Here is a 22,073-nt window from a genome sequence, read left to right as displayed (position 1 = left end):
GGCTATTACATTATTTTAACATAAAATTTTTTGTCCACTCAATTCCCAACTGGTGAGGAATTACTGTGTACAAATCCTTGATATCCACAACCAGAAAAATAAGGCCTGGTTCATACTCAATCTTGTTAATATGTTCCAAAAAGCCCCAGGAATCCTTGCAAATTTGTACTTCATCCTTTAACAGGGGTTTAAGAATACCATCCACAAATTTGGCACACGCATAAGTGATGGATCCCCTTCCATCCACAATTGGTCTGAAAGGGGGGTCGATCAAATCCTTATGAATTTTTGGAGTGCCAAACAAGGTTGGGATTCTGGGGGCTGGCATGGTCAAATAGTGTAAGATGTCACAATCAATGCTACCTTCTAAGAACAAATCATCTAGTACACCCCTAATTTTTCTATAGGCTACATGTACTTCGTTAAGGCTCGACTTCAAATAAGTTCCTGATTCTAGGTGTTCAAACATCTTACTGTCATAAAAATATTCGTCCATGAAAACAAGACCCCCTCCCTTGTCGGACATCATGACTCTTATTTTACATTCATTAAGGAGGGAAATGAAATCTAACTCGTTCTTAGAAACATTATTTTTCATTATTTTAGAACACACATTTGAGTTAACCATTGACCTTAACTCTATCTCACACAACTTTTCAAAAATACTTAAAACTCCATATAATGGGGGATTAAAAATGCTTGAAACTTTATAGGTGTTAAGTAGTGTAGGTGTGTTACCTAGCCTGAAGGCAAGATTTAATTTACGCACGAATAACTTCAAGTCTATGATGGTATTAACAAGATTACATTTTTTGTCAGGGACAAATGAAAGTCGTTTTAAAAAAAATTCTATCGATGCTTGTTCCACCTTTAACACTGTGTAATTGTAGATTTTAAAGTCCCCTTGTTTACTTGTGAGGACATTAGGTCCCCCTATTAAGGTGGAACTCATCTCCTGCATTGATTCCCTCTTTTCCTCCTCTGTGTTCTCCCCCTGTTGTTCGTCATAGTATTGTTGTTCGACGTTACATTCGACCTGTTTATGGTCCTTGAAAAACCCTGGTTGTTTTCAACTTTATTTAAGGACTGATCCATTTGATTTTGATTATTAAAATGTACATTATTGCCACTTGTATTATTAACATGGCTCCTAATACGTTCGCTCCTCCGCACAGGCACCTTCTCTTGGTTCAAAGCATCGTCTTGAACCACCAGTTGAGAATTGTTAACAGGAGCATCATTGTTCCCCCAAGATCCAGTTTCTCCTGGGGGAGGAGGGGGGTAGGCCTTTTTGTTGCCATAATCTTTGGTATCCCTGTCAATTTTACGTTTCTTATTCAACAGTAACTTAGAGATAGATGCTTCAGTACTGGACAGGATCCTTAAATAGTCATACTTGTATCTACTGAAATCAGGATGTTGTTGCAAGAAAGACTCGAGTTGTATCAAGTCTTCCTGTAGACTGTTTATCTCAGAACTGTAATAATTTATTAAAGATGCTAAAAATTCAAAGCCCTGTTTATCGAATAGGGCCAACAGCTCTTGGTGAAAAACTGAATTATTGATTAAACCAGCAAGATATCACCATTGGCACAAGCCCTTGGGAATTATTTTCTTACCAATGCATTCTTGAAGGTAAGAAACCTCCAACTGTAATTTCCTGCATCGAAATAGTTTAAGATCAAAGGTATTAAGTTTGTCAGAAAAAGTACTCACCAAGTTCTCCTGGTCACTTGGAGCATCAATTAAGTTACTGGCAGTGGCAAAAAAGTCTTTTTTTGAAAGAAAATTGGCCATGGTAGGAATAGACGCTGATTCTCTTTCCCCATTAGGATGACCGTTACCGCAATTTAAATCTCCTACTGTGTTTCGGCTCTCTTCGGGCTGCCTTGATATCCCCTGTGCTTCATTAACGTCCTGCGACTGTTGTATATTCGCCATTCGTGTTCCTGGAGTTGTCACAGCAATAGGAAGCCCAGCGGAACCCGTTTGTTGTGAAGATGGGTTCCTCTCAACGCAATTTTGTACTTTTTGCGTTAAATGATCCACTCTGGTTAACAACAGGTTAACCAGAGCCGTTAAGTCACCCAGAGCCTTACTATCCTCGGAGTTCCGACTAGCAGAGGATGCACGCTCTTCGTCTTGTGAAAATAGTGGCTGTGAAACAGCCCCATGGTGCTCATTACGCTGCCCTCCGACTCCGTTTCCACCTGACATGACAAACTTGCAAAATACACTAATAAAGATAAACCACGAAAACCCCAAAAAGTGAAAAATGGACTGGTTCAGCAGCAATTCATTAACCACTTGGCTGGCTAAAAGCTTAAATTGATGAGTTTGCAAATTGTAACTATCATTATTTTTATGCATATTATGTATGAAGGGAACATACACACATATATATATATATATATATATATATATATATATATATATATATATATACTTTTCATGTACATAGATACAACAATGGTTATAATAATAATTTTTGGTTCCTTTCTATTTTGATATAAATGTCACCATTACCAAGTGACTTATGTATTGGTTAAATTGGATAAGTCACATGCACATTTACATTTATATTTATTTAAATCTATATTTATTTTTTATTGTTATACTTTCTTAGGAGTTCCGTATTTTGATCTAGCGTATTTTAGTTTAGTGTGTTTGATTAAATAGCTGATCAAATATTTGATACACTTGATAGGTTTGAAATACTTCACAAACTTGAAGCTTATTTATTTATTTGTTGTTTATCTAGAAAATAGAAAATATAGGTTGTTTTGTTTTGTCTTGTTTTATATTGTTTAATTAGTGGAAAAGTAAATAACTGCTTGTGTTAACAGGTATTAGCCCTTTAAAATTTAAGCTTTTAGCTAGCCAAGTGGTTAATGAATTTGAATTTTAATTGTTTTAATTAGCACATATTTTATATATAAGGTCTTGCTGTGATTAACATACTGTTTTAGTCTGAAGAAGGCTGAGGAATACCTTAGCCGAAAGCGCTTACGTTTAATAAACAGCCCGTGCTTTGCTGAACCAGTCCGTTTTTCACTTTTTGGGGTTTTCGTTATATAGTGGTGTTGTCTTTTGCTGTGATGTTAAAGTGAGAGTTGTTTTGAGTATGTTTGGTGGGTTGGAAGATGAGTAGTTTAGTTGTGTTTGGGTTGAGTATTAATTGGGCATCGGATAACCAAGTTTCAACAGAGGAAAAGGCTTCCTGTGTGACTTTTTGCAGTTTGGGTAGGGACTGGGCTGAGCAGATGATGGTTGAGTCATCTGCGTATTGTATGAGTGTGCCATGTTTGGTGGCAGAGGCTAGATTATTGGTGAAAACAGAGAAGAGAAGGGGTCCAAGGATGGATCCTTGGGGAACCCCTATGGAGACAGGTAGTTGGGGAGATATGTCATTCTGCCATACAACGGATTGTTGGCGATCAGACAAGTAACTCTGAAACCAGTTGGTGACTGATTGTGAGAAGGATAGGTTATTGAGGACAGAGATAGTTGTTTGTGTGGGACCATGTCAAATGCTTTAGATAGGTCTAGGAAAGTAGCAGAGGAGAGATAGCCATTGTTTTTATGCTGAAGGATAGTGTTAGTAAAGGAGAGTAAGGCAGTGGTGGTGCTATGGTTTGGTCAGAAACCATGCTGAGTATTGGAAAGGAAGTTGTTAGTAAGGAGGTAGTCTGAGACCTGAGAGTGTAAGCATCTCTCTAGTATTTTGGAGAGTGGCGAGAGAATAGCTATGGGGCGGTAATTGGTTAGTTCTGTGGAGGGTCCGCCTTTGTGGAGGGGAATTATATGCGATACTTTCCACAGTGTGGGAACGTAACTTCCTGACAGAGATTGGTTAATCAAGGTGGATACTGGGTAGGCCAGAGCACCAGCTGCGATTTGTAGGTATTCACTTGGGAGGTTGTCTGCTGCTAATCTGGTGGGCTTAAGATTAGTTAAGAGTTTTTTATGTTGGAGGTAGGTACAGGAGAAAAAGAGAAGGCGGTGGGGAGTTTACTAGTTGAAGGTGTGGGTTGGAGGGGAGGGGGGTTGTGTTGTTTAGCTAGTGATAGTATGGTTTGTGTGAAGTGTGTGTTGAATGAGGTAGCAATATTTTCTGAGGAGTGAGGGATGTTAGGAGGAGGGGTACTGACTTTACCTGGGTGGAGGATGGATTTTATGGAGGACTAGAATTGTTTGGGGCTGTGTTGAGAGGAGTCTAGGGCAGACTGGTAGTATTGGAATTTGTCCTGTTTTATTAGCTTTTTGACTCTATTGCGTAGTTCTAGGAATTTCTGTCTAGTTGAGGGGGTTTTGGTTTTGCGCCAGTGTTCCCAGGCTTTATCACTGTTTACCAAAAACATTAGGAAAGTGTGAAATCAAGGATAGTTTCAAATTTCTTTCACACAGAGTAGCCAGAGAATAAGTATTCTCAAAATATTTCATATAAATGCACATTAGCTCTTAATAGTAGATCTCAAACTGAGCAAAGGAAGAGGTTCAGTTGCTTTTATCCACATCACAGCTAGCACTCCCCACACATATCTGGTTGCTTGACCTCATACTTATTATTCACTGGCTTTCTACTCTTTGCTGTTTCAATCTATTGTGGGAAGGCAATGAACAGAAAGCGGTGGTGCTTTAGATAGGGTTGCTATGGGCATTTATTCTTTTAAGTGAAGAACATTTCTTTACTTAGAAGAAAGAATAAATAAAAGCAACTGAGTGAAATATCTTCAGTGGCCTTTGCTGTAGATGCGTAAGTTGCAGGCACCATGAGAATAAAGGTTAACACTTGAAGTCTGTGTCATTTAGCATTTTTTTGTAAACTAGAAGCAGCTTTTTTAGCAGTAGGTTATGTTCAGCACATAAGCTAACTAAATGAGTTACTAGTGCTGAATGTAACATCCTTTTTTTTAAATTAAATTATTTTCTTGGCTGGGTATGGGTCACTTATAATTCATGGCTGCTGATGATACACGGATGTCACATATGCTGCTGTGCACATTTGCTGTGGACGGAGTTCCTGCTTGTTGCCATGTCAGACCTCATTCACCATTCAGTAGAGCTGTTTTTCATAGCAGCTCAAACAAGTGATGAGCTTTGTGCTAGTCTGATGTTTTGCTCTGTACTCCTGAAGTGATCCTGCATATTGCTCATGTTAAGATGTTTGATATCATCTGACAAATGTTAGGCTGCTTTGTATGGCTGCCACTCATCTGACTGGACACTGATGGACATGATTAATACATGGCATGTTCTTTGAGCCATAGCTAGGTCAACTGGCAATTCCCAGACTGGTGCTCCTCTCAACTGAAGTACAGAATCAAAAATAAATAAATAAAAATGTTTTCTGCAGTTGAGGATAAAAAAAAAAAAATAAATAAAATACAGCTTATAAGCTATAGCAGACGCTTTATGCACACTCCTTGTTACAGTGACTAACACACAAAGGTACTAAATGTATTCATTTAAGCAGCCACAACCTCAGCTGCAGTTTCTTAAATGCATTGAGATACTGTACTCATGCCAGCCACGCATACATCCTAAAGTATGATATGGTATGTACATTAAATTAGCACTACAGATGTGTAGCAGGGTCACAGACTGAACTTATTTTGATCCCCAGGACCTTGCCGATGCTCTTCTGCCATCTCCCACTTGGCCCATTTGTTCCAGTGAATGGAAGTAGGAATTCTCCAGCTAGGCAAGACCTCTGCAGCACATTTGCTCCTGCCTGAGAATCCCCATCAGTACTCCATTCTTTGGTGAGAGCCAGAAAGCTTGCTGGTCCTGTGGGATGACCTACCCACTCTATTCAGAAGCACCCTTCCCCACCGCTGAGGGGAAGCATGCTCCCATATGCAGTTTCTCCTTGGCTACTGACTGCAGTTGCACTATGGTAGCTCTGGTTTGGTCGGCTCATAACTCCACTGAGCATACACCCAGTTCTCTTGCTATATGTTGCTTGTGTGGCAAACCAGCGGCATCAGCTTATGCCCAACCTCTTGGCCAGCTCTTACAGGTGCCTAGGAAGCTACTCAACCTTAAGTTACCTGAAACATAGTCAAGTTTTTATCCCTCTGTCTCATAGAGCTGGCACATGGATTACTGTTATTAGTTATTAAGCAATGCAGCGTAGCATATATACACATATACAAGACTTTTGACATAAACAGTAATAGTATAGTAACAATGCTGTAATAACTCATTTAAAGTGAAGTTAGAATGCAAGAAGGAATGTTATGTAGTGTATATGAAGGTGTGGTACAGTTGGAAGGTTATGACACAATTAGAGTACAATAGAAGAATATGTATGCATTCTTTCTTAATGATCCACAGCATGATATTACATTTGTACATCCTGTAAATGGATTCAATAGTGAACACTAAGATATCCTTGGCCTTGTTTTCTTAAGCACACCAAATGAATTACTGGGTACAGACTGTAGGGTCTTTTGACTGAGTCTGTCTGAAAGTACCAAGTACTCTAGCAAGATAATGGTGTGCTTTCTGGATTCCTTTCTCTGTATCAGTCTGTAAAATTACATTCACCATTAATTACTATATAGTTGATTCACAGACAGATAACACAGATATTGTTTTGTATCAGATGTCTGATTTATTTGGAAGTGTTTCATTCCAGTCAGTAACTGATGTCAACAATAACTTAGAACTGAGATACAACACAATATGTACACAGTCCATTTAATAGTTAACCTATGAGTTGCATTAAGCATGAAAAAATTGATGATGTTAAAAATGACTTTTAATTGTAATATATTTTAAAATGGATACTGCAACAAACAGCAGAAGTAATGTAATAGGGACCGCTTTACAGTGAAAAAAAATTACATTAAGATGAATCTACTGTGCTATTTGAAAACTAGAATATATTTCCTACTGATACAGGTAAAGAATTTCTCACCTTTTGTGTGCCAGGTATTAAGGGCTGAGTGTCCCAGCCCTGAACTAACCATGAGAACAGAGATTCAAGCTGAGTGATCAGTAGTCTAACTTTATAAAGGGCACTACTGCCGAAACAGTAAAACACCTTCTCATGTTTTTCAGATGATAAAGCTATGAATTATTTTTCTTTTTTAACTTTGGGTGTCTGTCTGACTACTATACCTGCTGTGAATAACAATGTGCAGTAAATGGCTCTAAACAAATCAGCAGAATACATTCAGATTATATTATGCATAGTCAGTTATGATTTTAAATGTTTTCATAGTATCTGAAAGCTACTGTGGTGTGTTGATTAGTTTTGCTGCCGTACATCTCTAGGGGCTGGAGTTTCAGTCTTACTTGTTATTACATTCTGAATTATGTTTCCTCTTCTTGTGTGTTTCTTTCCAAAAACACACTGTTTAACTGGCTACTCTAAACTGCCCCTAGGTCTTTCTATACTCGTAAATTGAAATGGGTTACAGTTCCTTCCTTCTGCCCATTATTTTTGCAATAGAATCCAGACCCGATCAAGTTTCTACAAGATTAAGTAGTTACTGATGGTGGATTTTTGAAAATAAAGAAAGTTGTGCAAATGCGATTTGTAATAAATGTTTTCATTGCAATAATGTTCATATATATTTTTATTTTATTTAAAAAAAATCAGTATAATTCACAAATTGATGCTAAGTCCTACAGTCTATCTTGTGATGCTTAAAATCACTGAAAGGATAACTACAAAGCCTGAATGTGAAATACACTGCACTGTAAACTGCAATGACAACGTTACAGTTTAGTCATTCTAACCATGGCTTTTGATAAGGTGAATTTCAACATCAGAAAGCTTGGATGACTTGAAACCTCACAGCAGCTAAATGTGTAAGTACATGCTAATTAGTCTAATTGGTAAGATCCACACTGTTTAGAAACTGCGTGCACATATGATATAAAATATTTTTCATTTGTGAGTTTCACGCCAATAATTTGTATACTCTTTGTGTAGGATGGAGGAGAAGAAAGTGATAGGGATGGGTACCACTACATGACTGTGATGTGGTGGTGCTATGCCACTCATTTGGTGACAGAACTCAGAACCTCCTGTGGCAGATTGTGTTGCTGTGGGACCCCTACTTAGATGTTGTCAGCCAGCAATGTATCCTGCCAGTGGAAGTTCAGTGTCAATGCCATCCATGACAGGAGAGATACAGCATCTAACAGTTTTTGACTTTGGTGCTGCATATGCATACTGCCATGCCCCCCCCCCCCCCATACATAACCTCCGTAGGTATGTACCATGCCTGGCCATATAGACCACTGCCAGTATAGAAAGTGATAATGGCACTTTAAATCCTTGACACAGAGGTGGCAAAGGAAGTGCTATATACCACCTTAGACTTTATAAGACCAGTCATTACTGTCTCCGAAATCCTTCACATAGAAATGGTGCATGGAAGAACAGACCTCATAAAACCAATCATTACATTGTCTCTGGACTCCATGTCCTCATGGAGCCTCTGATAGTGTCAATCAGCATCCAAGTAAATGCCACACAGAATGACAGCTGCTTGACAGACTATGTACGTACCTGGATGATATTCCTATACATCTGCTGACTGATCTCACGTGCAGTACAATAATGAAAAGCTTGCCTTACCTTCCATCCAGCCTGTACTCTCCTGTTTGTTTTACATGTGTCTGTTTCTTTGTCCCTCTGCTTGCTGCCATCCAGCAACCCTTTTTCCACTCCATTTTTATGTATCATATGGGTGTCCATATTTGTGTCTGCCCCATAATACAGATGCCATTATAATATAACTCTGTGTGCCACTCTGCTGCAGGACACACTACCAAGTGTATCTGCTCTCCTTTATTGAATGCTACATGCTGCTAGGCCCACATACTACTTGGTAGCATTCGCAGATGCATATAACTTCTGCACTAATGTTCTCTACACAGATATTGCAAGGGCCATGCAATGTGGCACTTGGCTGCTGTGATTACTTGTGTGACTGATATAGCCTTCTCCTTGCTGTACTGTGTCACTGTCTGGATTTGTGAGATTCTTTGCTGCACTGTTCAGCTGTTTGCAACCAATAAAGCTTCAGCTCCAAAGCGCTGCTTGTCCTGTTTGTTTTTATAATTATTCCACCCCCCCCCCCCCCCCCACTGTGTATCTCTACAGACTTTGCAAACTCTGTGCATCTGTGCAGTGTTTCTTTAGGAATCCCATCCCTGGAGTTAATCAAAATGATAAAGGTACCAGCTTTCACTGCACATACTGTCATTCTTACAGCCTAATATATTCATTGCTTTAGAGTGTATAAATTCAAGCAAAATTCTAGCTCATGACTGTGAGGTCCGTAAACTGAATTTGTTTTGGGGGTTTTTACTCCTTAGACACACATTTAGAGCAACAGTGCAACAAAATTTTAAAAGAAGTTATTTCAATTACAAATAAAATCAGAGCTTGGACATTAGTTTGTTCTTTTTGTTTTCAGATTTCTTTACTTTTGATAAGTTTACTTTAAATATTTTAATAATTTCTACACCTATGTCATTACTAGTAAACAAACTGAAGTTGTAGTTTTTGATTGAGAAAGGTAAAACATAAATTAAAACATTTCTGAAACATTCAGATATTGGAGGATGTGGAAAACATAACAATTAGCTGCATGTAGAAAGATATCATGGGCCAGATTCCAAAACAGTTGCTCTCAGTTTAAGTCTGCCCTGATTCTGAAAGACTTGCTCTTGGTATAAGTCACTTTAATGTAAGATCCATTTAAAAATAGGCTTACTACAGGGGTCAGATTCAGAAACACAAAATAAAACGATACCACCAGCAGCAACGAACAAGCCAACCTTTTATTACTTAGCGCCTCGGCTATGCAGCGTTCAAAGAGTAAAACAACATAAAAAACAACAAAGTTATATACACATAAAATTATCAAGTCACACCCACTGCAATTAATCACTTAAATTACATGCTTCCAGTCACATTCCTTATTTAACCCTAAAGGTTCCAAAGTATTGAATTTTAAAATATATGATGTTTCCTTTTTACATAACTTAATATCCAAATTTATTAGTTCCCCCAAAGATACCTCGATTTTTTCACAGACACAACCAATAATATGATTAGGATTACAACTGTGAAATTCAGAAAAATGACTACCCAAAGGGCTATCTATTCTAGCATTTTTTTATGTCTCTCAGATGTTCTTGAAAACGGACTTTAAAGCTTCTACTGGTCTCACCAATGTAGTATTTATTGCAACTACACCTAAGAGCATATATAACACCACATGTATTACAATTAAAATTACCCTTAACCAAAAATTGATGTCCATTAATATATTTAAAACTATTGATCACATTTTTACATATAGAACATTTATTACATGGTATAGTGCCTTTAAATGTAAACCTTTCAGCACTAACATTTGTTATGGGTAATTCAAATTGATTGTGTACAACCATGTCTCTAAGGTTTCTGGCCCTCTTATAAGAGATTTTTAACTTTTCTGGCAACAACTTATTTAATTCCTTATCTCTAAACAACATGGGCCAGAATTGACGAGCTATATTAACTATTTTGTCACTAATAATATTGTAAGTGGTTACAAAGAAAACATTACTTAGATTCTCTTCCTTATTAGCTACATAGGTTAGTACTAGTTAACTGCCCTTTTGGGTCATTTGAAGCCTAGCCAGTTACCCCATGTGAGAATCAAACGCTGCACCTTGTGTCTTTAAGGTAAACACCTTAACCACTATGTCATCCTCCCACTCACCCACATATTCAGTAAAAATATTGTAGATGTTATCATCAGACCAAGAGCTCATTCTGTCCCTAATATTTTGAGCCTTCATATTGTTTTGGGCATTAGGCCACCTTATATTCATAACCCTCGCCTTAGCTTCCAAGACTATCTCCATCTTATAACCGCTATTTAGAAACATATTTTCTGATTCCAAAATTTCTTGCATAAAGATTTCATCCCTATTACATAATCTATGTATCCTTAAAAACTCAATATAAGGTAAAATCTTTATTAGGTGGTCTGGATGGCAACTATTACCATATAAGAACTGATTCCTATAGGTAAACTTATTATATAGTCCAGTGTTTAATTAACTAAGCTTAATATCTAAAAAGTTAACCTCCACACCAAGCTGAATGCCAACAAATTGTAAACCCATATTGATAATTTGTCAGTCTTCCACAAAATGAGAGGCTGCCTCCATAGGGCCATCACATAAGAAAATGAGGTCATCAATAAACCTTAGTATAAGTATAGCAAAACCTGGGTTTTATAAAAGTTATGATGGTATAGCTTATCAAACTCAAATTTACCCATTACCAGGTTTGCATACATGGGGGCAAAAGCTGCCCCCATTGCAGTACCCTGCAATTGATGGAAGACCTCCCCATTAAATGTGAAATAATTATGCTTTAAGCAGAAAACCACCAAATCAATCACAAAATGGGACATAGTAGAATGGTCCAAAAAATGGAACAAGGCTTGGACCCCAACATCATGCCTGATGTTGGTATACAAGCTTTTTACATCCATGCATAACCAATACATAGAGCTATTCCATTTAAAGCCCTGTATTTTAGTTAAAAAATCTTGGCTGTCTCTTACATACGAAGGTAATCCCAAAACATATTTTTTCAAAAACTCATGTAGAAAAATGTTAATAGGTTTTAAAAAATATTTTTCGGCAGATACAATTGGTCTCCCAGTCAACTTACTGAGACCTTTATGTGTCTTGGGTAAGCAGTAGAAAACAGCCAAATTGCTATTTTCTACACAAAACTTTCTTGAAACATCATTAGAAGAGAAATAACCCAAACGTTTTCCTTTTTCCAGATTCAGAAACACCTGCTGTCAGCCTGCTCCCAGTGTAAGTGGTCACTTACACTGAGAGCAAGTCTTTTTGGAACTGGGGCCCCTATCTGTTATAAACTGCCGAAAGATAGAAGCAGATTACTTACCAAGCTAAATTTCATTTCTGTTGTGCTGAATTTTGAATGTGCCATTAATCTGAATCCCTGGCAAATTACTGTATTACTATTTTTTTTTACCTATAGTTTGTTTTTAGTTTTTCATGCAGCCCTAAATGTAGAATCATAAAGTTATACAATCAGGTCTACATTTCACAGCACCCTCTAGTTTTGCCTAAAACATCTTCTGTCTAACTCACAATGGGAACTACCCATACTCGTGTGCCAAGGTGCTGGACTGATACACACTTTAGTGGATGCCTCTCAACTGTCCAATTTTTTTCCTCATATTTCTGGTCTCTTCCTCATAAAATTTGTGTTTTTTTCTGGATTTTTGTGGCAAATCAGTGAGGATCAAATTCACTGGATATTAACAAGCATTTGAATTTCAGACTTCATATCCTTAAGAAAATGCATGGTAACACAAGACATTTTATACTAGCAACTTTCTAAGTTTATAAGAGCAGTACTTAAAATATATCCCTATTTTTGAGACTTTGTCCCTCATTATTTTTTGCTTTGTCCAGATTTTTTTGTGTTCAGAGGTTGAGAGTTATGCTTTAAAGTACCAAAGTCCTTTAATTTACAACAAAGGGTAGAGAGTAGGGTAAGATGTAGCCATGGTACTTCATATATGGAGAACATATGCAAATGCGCACCCCCTTCCCCACCCATACGCAATTCAAAAGCACAATACCATCAGTGCACTAGCTGGTTTCATCATGGTAAATATGGGACCTCAGCTGTATAGAATCTAATGGTGCTGTGCTTGGCAGAGCAGTGATTTGCCCTACCATGTAATAGCTCATCATACAGAACTGAACAACATATCAGCACTATTAAAAATAGAAACTCACAACTTTTTTATGCATGGTAGTAAAAACAATATGAATAATACAGTTCTCTGTGATGACAGCAACCCTGCTACCTCATCTTCACCCCCCCCCACTACAGTGACATTGGTAGGCTTCCACCAATGGGATCTTGCACAGCACAAGATCCCTCATTACCATATTGTGATAGTGACCATCACCCTGCCATTATTCCTTGTGAGTGACTAACATTTTTTATAGGAACCCCTCATGAACACGATATCGGAGTGCAGTGCAGCAAGGAAAACCTTTACAAGGGGTGCTTTACACAGCTTTCCCCTACTGTGCTGTGTTGTGATGTCTTGTAACACAGCAGTATACAGAAACTGTTTTGACTGCATGCAGGATTGATGGTGAATTGGGCATTGGAGTACATAATACATTATTGTGCATTATGTCGTGTTTCTCTGTGAAGTTCGTAAAGAAAAGGGATGTTTGATACATTGCCACTAACAGCTGCAATCCATGTCTATGAATCATGATTCTGAATTGTGCAAAATGTGCTTGTACTCCTGTACCACTGTGTTTACAAATACCAAGTATGACTGCCGCTTTGAAAGTGTTTCCCATCTAGTTTTACCATTTGTATTATAAAGACACGGTTTGCTAAGTTTAAAGATAAAGCTGAAACTGGATGCATGACAATCATCCAAAATTAGCATATGAGTGCCCAGTCTGACCCCTCATCTAATAAGTGAATCATTTGTGTGTTACGCTAGGCCTTTCTGGCCATTTTAAGGGAACCAATGACTGTAAAACCAGTATGTCACTAATGCACATACTCTCCTGTGCCATACAATTAGTTGTTAAACAAGTGTATTTTGTTCAGATTCTTCATTAGTGTTTAATACATTGTGTTTCGCTTGTATTACATTTCAGCACTTTCTGTGCAATCTGCCTTTGAAATATTTAGACAACATAACATAGCAGAATTCAGCATGATAGTAGGTCCCAGTACATTTATCCTCATGACTGAATGGAAGCTACAGAAACTGTTTTATCTTTATTTCAATCACTTACCAAAAGGCATACATTCAAGTGTTGGAATAAACGTACATATGTTTTAATGTTAAGGTTTAAAAAGGAATAAGGACATTTACTGTCACATAGAGTATCTAACTTATAAAAACAGTGTCGTAACAGTCAATTATATTACATTAGCAAGATGATAATTACAAAAAAAATACACATATAGTTAAATCCTGAGACAATAGACATGTTTTGCTAAGAAGGTACAGAAAACAGTTATTACTTGTAAACATTTGAAAGTGTGTGCATGTTTTTTAACAAGTAAATTTATGGAGCAGTATCTTGTAAAGAAATAATCTTTAAAATGTACAAACATTTAAAACCAGGATCTCAGTTAGTACCTTCTAATAAAATCCTGAGTTTCTGTGACCCTGTTTACTGCAGCAAAGCTCTTGATTCAGGAGAGCTCTCTTTAGACTGCACTTGGGAATTTTTTCTGTTATCAGTACACATAATTTCACTTAAATAATGACAAATTTGTCAAATTATACAAAGTTTAACTTTTAAAATGTGAAAAAAACATTTTATAAAACACATTTTAAAGCACCTGTAACATTTCAAAAGATGTTACCAAAACAGCAAAGGTTACATCTGTTAGTGAATAAAAGTTTGGAAACCATAAATCCTTCCATGAACTTAACAACCATTATTAGCACTAAAATACACATTCTTCAAATTTGATTGTTTTGTTGGAAATCATATCACAGAAATGGTAGCCACTTTCAAGTAAGCAGGATGTCATGACTGAAATATTAAAATATTCAAGAGAATGTTGCTGTTTTAAGTTTACAGAACTCGTGGAAACTCTAATTTGGTATTCTCAGTGTTTTAACTTTTAAAGTCGAAAAGCTGAAAGATACAACAACATTCTGTTAATACATTTGCTACATGAGAAATTTAGTAATAGAATGTTGTGAACAAGATATATTTTGCCCTGTGTTGTGAGCACACAGGTATTTAAGACACCAGGTGTATTCAGAAATAGTACTGCAACCCAGTGTTTTTTTTTTATTCACCTGTATTCATGGAATATAGTCAGAACTGCGCCTCACTTTCAAACTTCAGTGGAAAAACATGTTTCAGAGGCAGATCTGGCTCACATTCCGTGATCCTATGTGAAAATAATAAAAAAAAATGGTCTAACAGTACTTGCACAAGTGCTAAGCATATCTGAATATTCCCTTCTCGTTTAACAATTTGTGTGAACACAGAATGGTGTAAAAAGAGAAATGTTCCTTTCTGAAGTTACATAGTGCCTATTGTGCAAAGTCTACCTTTGGTTTCTTGTTACTTTAGCTACATTACAGTCATGTTACCATGATCATGGTAGTCACACCATTCTGCTTTAGTTAGACGAATATAGAACTGATAATTTTCTTCGTTTGTGCACAAACACGTGTGTGTGTGTGTGTGTGTGTGTGTGTGTGTGTGTGTGTGTGTGTGTGTGTGTGTGTGTGAGTGTGAGTGGGGGGGGGAATAGATGAAAGACAGACAAGTGTTATCTGATAAAATTAGTAAGTTAATCACATACTAGGTAGTATATTTTTATAACACAGATGACCCATCTACAAATTAACATTCTGTTTAACTTGTGAATATAAAACTTGATATTTTGGGGCCATCCTTGCCAAGTTCTATAATATACAATGTTCTTAATCTCCAGATCTTTTTAGAGTTATATAAGATTTAAAAAATACATACTTTCATTAGCTTTATACATTCATAAAAAATCATGCCAAGCAGAATATTATTACAGCATACACAGTGCTAATAATAATAGATGAACGTTCGTATTTAAAGATTGTCTTTTCAACATTTTCAGAGAAAAACATGGCTACTCTTGCTAAGAGGAAAGCTGCTTCATACAGAGGTCTTCTCATGGAGGCATGGATTGTCAGATGCATTCACGACTTTTTTTGTCCGTAATAGCAAGCTGCACATGATCCAAGAAATTAATTCAGGAGTGAAACTGCTTTTCTTCTTGTCAGTTTCCTTAATAAATAATAAAAAAAAAAAACATACGTGATGTTATTTGTGGCTGTTACAGCATAAACCAGTGGTAATCTGTTACCAGTGAAGATTCTGCATTGTGGATCACAGTACAGGAAAAATGAGATTTATCTGGTGTAGTAATTTATACATTATTTAATTTATTTTGATATCCAGGTTGGCCTTTATGGTCCATTTAGAAGGGACCAGGGGGGATAAAAAAAAGTCTACACAAAACAATTGTAAAATTATACATCATGCATACATTACTATATATAAGACATTTTGCTTATTCCTAAGCAAGCCTTGTTTTCTTTGACATCATGAAAAGCCCACCTCACAAGACCATTTATTGAGGTGATTTCCTTCAAGTGTTGTCAGTGCTGATGGAGTGGAGGCCTACATAAATTTGTATGTTTCATGACCGATCACATATAATATATAGGTGAAACTAAGTAAGAGTTATAATAAAACTAGAAAAAAAAAACACTGAAAGGTATGATAACAAGATGCAGTTTAGTGGGCATTCCAGATTCAGTCAACAAACTGTTCTGCACCATTATGAAAACTGTAACTCTACACTGACGTATGGCATTTTCAGTTTGGCCTCCTTGGGTTCATCATTCCCTGTAGTTTGCTACCCATATGAAGCCATTATCCTCTGTTTTGACATCACAGTCTTCTGCCATGAGTGTAACTGTGATGGTGGCACTAAATATACAGAACCAACTGATATTGCCAACATCCTAGCAGATAGGTTCACTGCTAATTTTACCCCCCCCTCACCCCCTAAAGGGCCCATCTCTGTACCAGAAGAATGCAAAGTTCCTGTAATCATAGCTGCAAAGATAAAAGCCACACTCTCCAAAGCCAAGAACACAGCATCCATGGGACCTGACAACATCCTAGGCTGCATTCTACATGAACTACAGAATGAACCGGCACCCCACCTAAGCACCATGTTCAATCATAGCCTCACCTCAGGCTTTGTGCTTACTGAATGGCACACAGTGACTGTTATCCCACTCCACAAAGGGGGAGCCACCATGGACCCCGGGAACTACCGCCCCATTAGCCTAATGAGCCTGGTCTGCAAGGCCATGTGGATCTTATACACAAAGACATTGGTAATCTCCAAACTCTGGACCCCATCCAGTTTGGGTTTGTAAAAGGCAGATCATGTCTCCTAAACTTGACAGACTTCTTTGAAGCAGTCACCAAAGCTGTAGATGAGGGTAAGGTGGTTCACACAGCCTATCTAGATCTCGCCAAGGCTTTTGACACCATCCCCCACTCTGGAATTATAGATAAACTCACTAAACTAGGTATAAATCCCTATGTCACAAGATGGGTTGCCAACTGTCTCACTGACAGAGCCGACATTGTGAAAGTAGCAGACTCCAAATCCGACTTTAGACCAGTGACAAGTGGAGTACCACAGGGTTCAGTCCTGGGTCTAGGGTAACACAGAAGGTTTTTGGCTAACAAAGTTTGCAGATGACTGCAAACTAGGAGCCATAATCAAAACTCCTAACAATGTGGACATCCTACAAAAGGGCCTCATGGAGACATATGCCTGGTGTCAAAGCCATGGCCTCAAGCTCAATGCCAAAAAGTGCATTGTCATCCCCTTTGGTAAAAGCTCTGTGCCCAAGAGCTACCACATAGGCAGTAGTCTACTTAACACCGAAAGTGTGATAAGAGACCTTGGGACACAGGTGGACAGTAGTCTCTCCTTTGATAATCACATCACCACAGTAGTCAGGAAGTCCTTCTGCATGGCACACCTCATCACAGAAAGATTCTCATACAGAAAAAAAGAGTTCATTGTTCCCCTCTACTCCTCACTCATTAGACCCATTATAGAGTACAACGCCCCTTTTGGTATGTACCTCACAAGACATCTACAACAACTGGAAAGGCCACAGAAATACCTCACAAAGAGGATTACCAGCCTCAAACAGATGCCCTACGCAGACCGTCTCAAAAAACTCCAGCTTTACTCCATCCCATATTACCTACTCAGAGGCGATCTCTGCCTAACATACAAAGCTATGTCAAACCCAGAGCTGTTGGACATGCTCCACTTAAAGAAATCCCAATCCCTCTGAGCTACACACTCTAGGGACCTAAACCTTGTCGCTACAATAAACGGAACATGCTAGAGGGATAGATTCCTGTCCCAGAGACTTCCCATACTCTGGAACAGACTACCTATCTATGTCAAACAGAGCTCCTCATTAGCACTGTTCAAGAAAAATCTTGATGATTGGATGTGAAATAGGAAATTCACCCCAGGGATCACCTCCGTGGCTCTGCTTGACAGGGGCACAGGAAAATAATCTTCTTGGGTGGTGAAAGCCAGGGTACCTTTTTGACTAGGCTTATATAGGCCCTAGGGCCTATAGCCTAGTACCTACCTATGAACCTATGATAGATTTACTACATATTTCCCTGTAATAAATAATAGAGTAAAAAATAAGACCAGTTCCTAACATATTAGATTAGCTGTATTGTGTCGACATATATATTTTTTATTATGTACAACTTGACACCTACATCTTCCATGCTTCTGAGTTCTGAGCAGTGTGATGTGTAGTGACATAATGCAGTGCGTAGGTGTGCACCCTTCCAATCATGTCACTCTGATAGACTTCCTAAAATGCTCTGCTCTGCACTGGTTTCCTTACCTCCACCCAGCCCTACTTCTGAAGCAGTTGAATGGACACATGCTATCCAATCCTCCATCCCTTTGAACCACCAGGGCTGCTGGATGCTCTGCTTCTCCTCCATCAGTTTGGGGTTTAAATGTAACACACAGTGAATATGTCTAGAAAGTATCAGTGCTTCTTAACGACATGAGGCTGTGTAGCACAGATAGATGAAGTTAAAGGAGTAACTTCAGCTCCTATAATTCTGTTAAAAGGAAAGCCCAACATTAATGTGACAGGAACTAGTTAAGATTAATAATATGCCTTTAGCCATCTGCAGATTTGCTAGTAAAGTCTCCTGACAGGTAAAGACTGGGCTACTGAAAAAAATAGTTCAGTTAAGTGATAGCATTATGAGGAGCCCCTCCCTGCATAAGTGAAGGATTTCAGTATTATTTCTCACAAAGAGTTACAGATGTATAGCTAAACATAAATGCAATACAGAATATTTTTTTCAAGCTGCCATCTTCTTTTTTTAGTTGTCCATTCCATATTTACACTATGTTTTGATATGTGGGGTCTCCATTCACTCAGTAGAGATAGATCACCCCCCCCCCAGATTAGCAATTGTACCTCAAAGAGCCCAGTCCATAGGTTTCCATTTGTAATGTAACTCAGAATTTTACACATGGTTGGATTCATCCAAGGAGACTCTACTTTCACCTTTAGACCAGGAAACACTTAAAATAAATGGGATATTATCCTTTAAGTAAGGATTTACCCCCTTTTTTAAACTATCTCACCATCAGTGTGAGCTACCTCCCTCATCACCCATTCTTTCGTGTTGTTCCTCTGTTAGAGTGAGAGCCAGGCCCATTCATTCATCAGCCAAGGAGAGCCCTGTTGTCCATGTGTTCCTCACACAGGATAAGAGCCCTAGAATTTTACCAGTAGAAGGCATGAGTCAGATAGTTTTTACTAGCCATTTATGATGATAATGTGAAGTCCCCAGCACCTAATTCCCTCACCTATCCACCTATCAATGGCTTGTAACTTTAGCAGTTGCCCCTCATAGACTGCACATGCCAACCCCTTGACAATCTAGGGGACTGCTGCTGTGCATAGCCACAATGGCCCATATAGCTTTGGTGATATAGTATACTCCTTTCGGTGTCACTCAGTCATCAAGTCTGCACACAGTCCTTACTCCAATCCTTCCCCCAGCACCCATAAAATTAAATCAAGAAAAGGTCATCTGATCATAGTCCATGCTTTATCCCTGCATGAACATCACTGTGAACATGACGTGATTTTTTACCAGTTCTGTAAGTGTACAAGATAGCAGCTTCCATATGTACATAACCTTACTTCTCCCCCACCATATTATGATTATTTCTACAATGGTCAGATGACCCCTACAATTTTTTTCCACTCCATAAACTGCCTCAATTTTGAGACTTCTGTAGGACCCTGGGTCCCACATACTGACTTAGAGTTTGACCTGGAAAGGATGTACTATTGCATCACTCTCTGCTATGCGAGTTTCACTTTACAGACCCATCAGTTGTTAATAACTACAAATTGTAGGCTGAATACATACACGGATCAAGCTATTAGTTGCTGTCTGAAATCTGAGTACTACAGTAATGCATCAGATGGCAAGAACTGAGACATTTTACAACAGGATCAACAGATAAAAACAGTGGACCTGCATGATTAATCAAATATTCATATGATTGGTGAACAAACACAAGGACCATTGGCTACTGAGAAGGTTGGTGTCCTAGTTCCAGTGTTGGAACTTGCAGGTGCTCATGTAGCTACCAGTTTCTCTTCCAGTCATGAATTGAAGGTTTGGGTTTAAGTGAGAAGAGGGGCTTATTTTATAGGTGTGGAAGTTTTGAGATATCACCACCAAAAAATAGCTCCAACAACTGAAAGAGGTCATAACCAAAAACAGTAAAAATCCAAAACTTAAAAATTGGTCAGACCACCACAGCTATCAGCATCCATGTTTATTAAGAACAGATGAGCGCTTTCACATTGTGCAACCAATGCTTCTTCAGATCACAAAAACAATAAAACACTTCCATTTTAAAACATATAAACAACCAATGAAGGCAAGGTCCCATTAAAACCTAACCAATAACAAAGTTAAAACAATTTCCATCCCTTTAAAACAGCTTTTAAAAGGACACATTCATTAAGGCCAGAATACCTGTCAGCCTGTAGTTTCCGTATCCATTTAATAATTTGCAAATAGGAAACAGTGGATACCTTAAGTAGGGTGTAGGATGGCTAGTCTTGGGGTAATTTTAGTGATGTATAATAGTTTGAGATTTACTCAAGAGTTTAAATGGTTTAGTATTGTAATGGTCATAGGTTACACCCATTTCTCGATAAGGAATTATATATTCTTGGCTAAAATTGTAACCTTTTTACTTCAAGCTCTTTCAAACAGGGAGTAGGAGGGTATGCACAAGGACAGGTTTGAAAGAGCCAAGTGCTACTATAATAGGAAACAGACCCAACATACCTGTTAAAAAGAACCTAGGGGCCTACAAATTAAAGGGCTACTTCAAAATAAAACTGGCAATATTTAAAATACAAATCAAAGTAGATAGATGTGGACAATAGATTCATGGAACATGAGAGGACTGCAGGATAAAAATAAGAAAAAAAACTACTGTTGCATTTATTATGTAAATCTGAAGTGAACATATGCTTTATACAAGAAACACTTGTTTATGGAAGACTGGAAGGGGGATGCAAACTGGAAATGGATAAAAATCCATCATTGCAGCTGGGGATAGTTCTAACTCTAGAGATGTGGCTGTTATAATTAAAGAGTCATTTTAAGAAGCAATAATAGAGTACAAATCTGATACTAAGGGTAGATGGTGCCTTTTCACAGCCTCAAGTCCTCTAAAGGAAAAACCTACTCTTTTTCTAAATTTATACGGCCCACGTTCAAGACAACAAAGTTTCATTGTGGAGATTCATAATTTGTTGTGTAAATATCCAGACCACATAATAGGAGGTGACTGGAATGCAGTTACTGACCTGAATCTAGGTCATACCAGTAACCCAAATCACCGTAATCCTCAACCCTCGTTAGCCTTAACAGACCTCGTGTCAGACTTCTCCCTCATTGACCCCATATCCTTTGGAGATGACTGTGATAAAAATAATATATATACCTACTACTCTAAATGCCACAATTCCTGGTCTAGACTAGATTTCTTCCTTATATCGGAATCCCTGACAAAAAGAAAAATAAAATTTTCAACTCAACCTAGGCATCTATCAGACCATTCAAAAATTACATTGAAATTAAATTGGTCAGATAAATTAATAAGTAAGAATAATACATGTCATTGGTCTCTAAATAATAATTTACTTTTTAAAACTGAAATGATTCAAGAAATCACAGACGTATTAACTGGGCTTGAAGAAAATCTAGAGACCAGCAATATCCCATATGGCATCCAATGGGCAGCATGTAAAACAAGACTGACAGGTTTACTAACCCAGAAAGCTTCTTATTTAAAAAAAAATGGGAAAGCAAAAAGAAAA

At 37.9% G+C, this 22,073-nt stretch overlaps 1 protein-coding gene across 3 annotated transcripts in view; it reads right to left on the bottom strand.

Moving 5' to 3' along the window:
- Window positions 1–13,647: 13,647 nt before the first annotated feature.
- Window positions 13,648–22,073, bottom strand: part of PDE9A (phosphodiesterase 9A) — an 851,735-nt gene continuing 843,309 nt past the window's right edge. For all 3 annotated transcript variants that reach the window (XM_044072227.1, XM_044072229.1, XM_044072228.1), the window contains one exon: window positions 13,648–15,849. The gene's annotated coding sequence lies outside the window, so the exon portion shown is untranslated. The remainder of the gene's footprint in view (window positions 15,850–22,073) is intronic.

This window comes from Protopterus annectens, chromosome 5.part0, assembly GCF_019279795.1.
Source record: "Protopterus annectens isolate FY-2018-M chromosome 5.part0, PAN1.0, whole genome shotgun sequence".
NCBI classification, from domain to species: domain Eukaryota; kingdom Metazoa; phylum Chordata; order Ceratodontiformes; family Protopteridae; genus Protopterus; species Protopterus annectens.
This window is presented reverse-complemented; position numbering and strand designations above follow the sequence as displayed.